Consider the following 7434-nt stretch of genomic DNA (forward strand, 5'->3'; position numbering starts at 1 on the left):
CATGCCTGCCACCCCGCCCTCTCCCACTTTCTGGCCCTGGAATTCCCCTACACTGGGGCACAGAACTTCTAAGCCTGGGTTGAATTGGATATTTACCATAATAAAATCTACCTGGCTACAACAAATGCTGAACTTAGCTGATCTCAGTGATACTAGCTTTTGGGGGCCTTATTTCAAAACCAAAAGATTTTGCCTGAGTTTTTACAGACAGAATCACTGAGGTGACTTAACAGAGCAGGAGAGAAATCAAAGAAAAATGAATGTATCTGCAGGTCTGAGCTGTGATGCACCCAGTGACATAACGTGCCAACAGTTTTTCTTTCTTAGCACTAATATTTGATTCCAAAAATCTCTGAAGATTATACATTGATCAAAGGCAATGGTGTGGAAGAAATATTTTCCTTACATATTCATTACAAAATAAAATCCTTAGAATACATCTGTGTAGGCTTATTTTCAAGGAATAAAACTGGTTTTAAACATGGCAATTTGATAAGAAGCATTAATTCTCAGTAGTGCTCATTGAAATGAACCTTTTAATCAGGTTATTGGTCTCAAAATTATATCTAATGAAGTAAATATTTGCAACTTATTTTGTAGGTACACACGCACACACACAGACACACACACACACATATACACTGGAATGTTTTATTTTATCCAAAGTCAAGAAGTTTCTTTTGAGAGAAAAAAATAGGAAAATAAAAATGCTATATTATTTTAGATTTCAACCAAATTATGTACATGTTCTTTTATGCTTTGTTTTTTAAAAGGCAAAAATAATTCATAGTCATGTATATCAGACCCAGATTTTTTTATACAGAGCCTTCCCAATTTATAGCATTTGCTGTTGCACTTGCAGTGGATTCAATATGGAATGATCTGAAAGCCTCTTTTATACCCACCTTTCTATTTTTATTAATTATTTTATCTATTTATATTTATTTATTTATTTATATCCCGATATTGCCACCCCCTCCCAGTTAACTTTTGATGCGTTCTCCTGTCCCCCATCCCCTCTCTCCTTTGCCTCTGAGAGAGTATCACCCCCATCCCTATCATGCCCTTCCTCAGGCATCAAGTCTCTGCAGGATTAGGCTTAAGTACATCCTGTCCCACTGAGGCCACTAGACTAGGCAGCCCTCTGCCATAGTCCTTGGAAAAGCCCATGTGTGCTCTTTGGTTGGTGGCTTAATCTCTGGGGGCTTTGAGGCATCCAGGTTAGTTGATACTGTTGCTTTTCCTATGGGGTTGCCATCTCATTCAACTCCTTCATTTCTTCCCCCTAAGTCTTCCATAGCGGTCCCCCACCTCAGTTCAGTGCTTGTTTGGGAGTATCTGCATCTGTATCAATCATCTGCTGGTAGAGCCTCTCAGAGGACAGCCATGCTAGGCACCTATGTCTCAGGACAGCCATGCTAGGCACCTATATCTCAGGACAGCCATGCTAGGCACCTGTGGTTCAGCCGTTAAAGGCATAGCTCACAACCAAAAATATACCCCCTTTCCAGACACCGTTTCTTGCAGGAAAAAGGCTTTGTTTTGGAAGTATCATGTAAGAAATGAGGGCAACATGAAAATTAAAATGATTTGCTGATGTCAAAGACAATGTTTCTCTTTACAGATGAATCTAAATAGAGACTTCATCAGTTTCATCATGCTAATTTGGGGTCTTCTCTCAGATTGGTTGAATCCCCAACAGGCAGAATTCCAAGATTTATGGAGATAAATAGTAAAAGAATAAATATTTATACTGTCAGAAATGAGGGAGATGTTGAAATCCAGTGTGACTTAATATTTTGTTTAAGGGATTTCTTTTTCATCTGGGGAAGGAAAGCTTAGCTCCCATTAGTGAGTGAGAATCCCAGCAGTCCATGAACTGGGAACCGTTGCAGTTTTGTACATATCAACAGCTACCTTCAGGGTATTGGACACATTTTATAATCCTTGTTTCTGTACCAGTCTTGCTCCTCCTCTCTTCACCCTCCCTCCCTTTCCTTCTCCTTGCTCTCCACACCCGCACTACTTCTTCTGTAACCTAATGATGGTGGATTTCGCCTCTTGTCCTTCTCAAATGTTGGCCTTGTCACAAAGCTCTTTGAAGCACTTAGGGCACACAGGTCTGTTTTATTGAAGATATTTCCTAGATAAAGATTCTCTCTCCTTGATTCCTTTGGATCTGCTGCTCCATTTTTTTTTCCATATGGAATTTTTCCTTCCTGTTCTCCATACAAAAAATAGTAAATGTGGAGAGATGGCTTGGTGATTAAGAGCACTTACTGCTCCATCAGAGGGGTAGAGTCCAGATCGTAGTCCCTACATTGGTTGGGGAACCAGACAACAGTAAATAAAACTCCAGGGAATAAGATGCCTTAATCTGGCCTTTGTGAGCACACACATACACACATTGTATTAAGTTCAGAATATTGTTCTGTTCTATGGTAGAGGTGCATACTGTTCTTATAACATTCCTGAAGCTTATCATCTCAGTACCAATTACAATTTGCTGCCCCGTGCTATCTACACCTTATTCTTTGTTAAAAATCTAAGTCTTAAGTTTTCAACAACAACAACAACAACAACAACAACAACAACAACAAAAAGCCCTAAAATCTTTATATAGAATAAAAGTTGATTTGGAATGAGCTTCAGAAATAATCTTTGAATTGTATAGTTCAAATATTTAAAAAGGACATGTGTAATGTAAATCAGCTTTCAGTCTTTACTCATCCAGCCTCATTATCTGTAATATTTTTCCCATAGGAAGGGTTAAAATAGGGTTTTGTGATGTAGCCCAGGCTGGCCTAGGACTTACCACATAGCCCATGCTGGCTTCGAGCCTGTTATGATCCTCTTCTCTTCACGCCTTATGTGCTGGGATGCCAGGTGTGTGCCGGCATGCCTAGGTATCTTTAAATATAATAGCATGCCTCATCACTCAGAGAATTTCTGGCCTAGAAAAAAAAACATAAATCAGTTTCTATCGTATGAGTACTCATTGAATGGTAATTTCCACTGAAATTTTATTTCAAGAAATAATCAAAGGTTAAAAATGCAAGTATAGCAGATTGTGGGATGTTTTGTAGTTAGTTCCCAGGGTGTTTTTATAGAAGTGTGTGGTATGAAGGATGGAGGGAAAGTTACAGACTCTGCAGAGAATATTATCAGAAAGATCTTGCTTTGTGCATGTTAAATGTTTGCATGAGATTCTGAAGGTCATGAGAGCTGTTGAAGAATTTTGTCAGAAGTATGGGAAGTCAAGTTATAACTCAGTGGGATTTGTGCTTCAGGAAATAACTGCGGCATCAGTTAAGAATATGGCAGGAATTGTTTTATTCTGAAAAGCAACATTGCTATTCATTTATCAGATTCACATTGTCCTTGTTTTTTATTGTGACCAACACCTGAAAGAAATTATTGCCGTGTTTCTCTGAGGCACAATTAGCAGTCCCATGCCATCCTGAGCTATAGTACCCAAATAAGTTAACCATTAGCTAGAGTAGAATATACAGTATGATATAAAATATAGGTGAAATGTATTGAAAAGGAAAAGCAAACAAGGGAGAAAAATATTCATGCCTCCCAGCAACGTTCATCTTTATAGTGTTCTACACTTTATTGTTTAAGCTTATTGCATTAAGATGCCTTGAGGCATATTCCTGTAATTCACAGAATAATATGTCTCAAGGTCATTTATTTGTTGACTATGAATGGTATATAGAACTTCTCCAGTGTCATTATGAAAATAACTGGCTATGAGTGAGTGCTTTGTAGACCCATCCATTTTATTGGGAAAAGTCAGTTATTTCGGCAGTGTCTATGGAGTGTTAGTAATATTTTGTAGTGTCTTCAGATTCTATTAAAATGGAATCCTCTTTCCTTTTTCTGGGAAAAGAGAAAAAAAGGCCATAACAGGCATTTGGGACCCTTCCCCACGATTGGACTGCCTTGTCTAGCCTCAGTAGGAGAAGATTTACTTCCTCTCACTGCAACTTGATATGCTAAGGCTGGTTGATTTCTATGGGAGGCACCTCCCCCTTTCTGAAGAGAAACAGAGAATGGAGAGGTGGAAGGGGGAGAAAACAGAGGAGAGGAGGAAGGGGAGAGTGTCAGGATATAATATTAATTAATTAATTAATTAAAACATGGTGGGGAGATGTTTTAGGAAACAGTGGTTGTGGCCTAGCTCGGGGGCATTTATTAATGGTGTGAGACAAAGGGTGTGGACTGGAAGGAATTGTGTGGAAGTCTGGAAGTGTGGTCTAACACTTGAAAGTTGACAATGAGATCACTTTGTTGTTAGTATGTGTGGATGCATTTTCTGTCCTTACCTTGAGTTTATAACTTGTTTCAGAAGCCTAATCATAATTACAATTCCAGCTTTCCAGCACTCTTGATTACACATTGGTTTCTAGGAGACAGATACTTCAAAGACTAGTGTTTAGGAAACAAAGAGGAAATTTCACTTTTTTCAAGAATAAGCTTAGTGTTACACAGACCCAAACAGTTGGAGAGCTACAGATCAGGCTTTTATTTTTCAGAGGGCAGCTCTCTAACACAAAAATAGCATCTATGAGCTGCACATCCAGCCAGGAAACAGATTTGCTGAGAGCTCATAGGAACACATTATTATCATGGAAATATACAAGCAAGACTAAACTACACTCAAGATAACACAACAAACCTAAACCATTCCCTAAATATTGGTGAATGATGGGAAGCCAGTAGCCCAAATTTTAATTGCCAGAAACTGAACTTAAAACTTAAAAACTGAACTTAAAAAATGTGTGTGTATGCATGTGATTGTGTGTGTGTGTGTGTGTGTGTGAGTGCATGCTACTGCCCACATAAGGAGGTCAGACAACAGTATGCTAGAGTCAGTGCTGCACTTTTACCATGTAGGTCTTGAGGATCAAACTCAGGCCTGATAAGAACCTTTACCTACTGGGCCATCTCTCCAGCACTGAACTTACTTTTAAGACAGCATAAGTATTTTTGCTTAGTGATCAGAACTTTAACCTTAGATGCTGTAATCCCTGATATGACTAATCTGTAGTCAAACTAACAATATCCCAAATTAACTAACTCCCAAGCTCTTGGCACACCTCTGAGGGATTTTTCTTGTTTGCTTTATTTTCAGCATGAAGACCCACCCTCAATCCATGTCCTCTAAAGTTGCAAGAACCACCGTAAGTCTATGTCAGCTAACATAAAGAAAGGGACAGGGAAGGACGCCTTGCTTACCTTATGTCTGTTTGCCTCTCATCATTAGTGGCAAGTATATGTATGTTGGTGCTGAGGCATTCCCCTTTCCCCTACCCCCACACTAGTTTTAGAGTTTACAGAAGACCACCTGAGATACCCAGCCTTGTGACCTAAACAACCCCTGGATTCTTGGTCTTCCATCAGGAGCTAGTTATTCTTGGACTAGCCAGACTGCAGTTTATGAGACACACAAATAAACTCATTTTAATATCATTTATATGTCTAAAGGTTCTATTCCTCTAAAGAACCCTGATGGAGATAGATGTTTCTTAAGCTTTCCTTTCCAATTTGCTTATTAGTTTTATTAAAAGTGAGCAATGTATGTTTGGTGATCTGAGGATTTCGATTGGGCTCTTTTGCATATGGTTTGAACACAGCATCTTATGCATACTGGGTAAGTACTCCACCACTGTGCTATTATATCCCATAGGTGAGACCCTGCATAATAGGAAACTTTCTTTAGCTTCCAATGGCTTGCTTAAGATCCATGAACTATCCTTGGCACAGAGAACTGACCTAGGTAAATAGAACAAATTAGTGGACGTTTCACATATCTGACAAAACAATAACAATGAATGCTATTCCAACACTCAATGTTTAGATTCAAGTGTAAATTATAGCAGGGAAAAATTATCCCTGTGCTTGACACATTCTGTGACTTTATATACTTGCAATGAGAAATCTAGTGGCAAAATTCCTTCCGTAAACATATTCTTTGAAAACTGACTTCCATTACAAAAGGGCAGGTACTTCATGTATACTCAAGCATACTCTTGGGACTGCATAATTTTTAGAGTCATTTGTTATTTTAGAGTGTTGAGAGGATATGGAAACCAGAGCTATTGAATGAACTGAGGATGAAAACCACATCTATGACAGAGAAAGTCTTTTGTTTGTGTTGGTACAGACTCAGGGAGTGAGCTATGGAAGGTCAGGTTCAGGTTGATTTTCTTCCCTGGTTATATAGATGATGTTTCTAGGGTAGGATTAAATTCACTCCATTAGATTTCTTACTCACACTTTACACCATAGGAGAGGTATTGAACTATCACTGTCCTAAGGAGATAAAAATCTTCCTTGCTTAGTTGCTGCACATAAGTAGTACACTGGTGGCAGAAACAGCATCAATATTGGCAAAAACAAAGATGACATAGATATTATTTTGTGTTGTAAAGTATTGATTAAGAGAAGTCAAGGGAATATATTTAATAAGTGAAATGTGGGGTACTGAAGGAGTGTATAAAAGATCTTTGGAGAAGAGCTTTGCGTTTTTGGAAACTGGCTGAGGTGGTCAGAACTGGAGCATAAGTCACGGAACAGGAGTAGGTAGATGAAGTGCCATCCATTGGTAAGACTTTAAAGTCTCTTTGTCCATGAACAAGTGTAGGCAAATGAACACCAACAAAGACCATAAGAGCAGGAAATTAGTATGTTAGCTTTTATTGTTATAGGATAATCTTTCCTTGCTACAATTTACCCTTAAATTTAAACATTGAGTGTTGGGATAGCACTTGTTGTTTTGTCAGATATATGAAACACCCAAAAATTACTTATACTTTCCCAAGTGAGCTGTCTGTGCTAAGGGTAGTTCGTAGGTCTTAAGCAAGCCATTGGAAGCTGCAAAAAGTTTCACATTTTCAGGGTCTCACCTATGGATGGTCAGCATAGCACATGGGTTGGCTTAGCTACTGATTATCACACTTGTTTTTGTTTGTTTGTTTGTTTTTGTTTTATTTTTACTTCAAAAATAACAGTATAAAGCAGAAGTTGCTTAATACTTTTGGACATTTTTGTTTGGCTCACAAAAAATAGAACCTTTTTGTTCTTGTTTCTTTTTTAAGAATTCAAACAAATAAAATGAAGGTCATTCAGATGTTTCTATTTCTGTTGCTGATGTCTTATCAAATATGATTTTAGTAATGCTTGTTCATCTGGAGAGAATAGCTTTATATTCTAATTAGTTGTAAAAATGTATTATTATTTTGATGTATATGAAGTTGGGACTTCTTGGAGTTGGGGCTACAGATGTTTGTGAGCCATTATATGGGTGTTAGGAACTGAACCAGGTCCTCTTGTAGAGCCCTTAGTTTTAACTACAGAACAGTGTTGGGAACCATGAGAGCCCTGAGATAAACATCCTGCCCCAGCTAATTGAGAACCCTGAGATTA

General features: G+C 38.3%; 1 long non-coding RNA gene across 1 annotated transcript in view; it reads left to right on the plus strand.

Annotated features, from left to right (window-relative positions):
• LOC116083809 overlaps nt 1–5386 on the plus strand; it is a 6546-nt gene extending 1160 nt beyond the window's left edge. The window contains exons 2-3 of the long non-coding RNA XR_004115921.1: nt 5141–5189; nt 5331–5386. This is a non-coding gene — a long non-coding RNA (uncharacterized LOC116083809). The remainder of the gene's footprint in view (nt 1–5140; nt 5190–5330) is intronic.
• The last annotated feature ends 2048 nt before the right edge of the window (nt 5387–7434 follow it).

Source organism: Mastomys coucha, unplaced genomic scaffold (genome assembly GCF_008632895.1).
Source record: "Mastomys coucha isolate ucsf_1 unplaced genomic scaffold, UCSF_Mcou_1 pScaffold8, whole genome shotgun sequence".
NCBI lineage: Eukaryota > Metazoa > Chordata > Mammalia > Rodentia > Muridae > Mastomys > Mastomys coucha.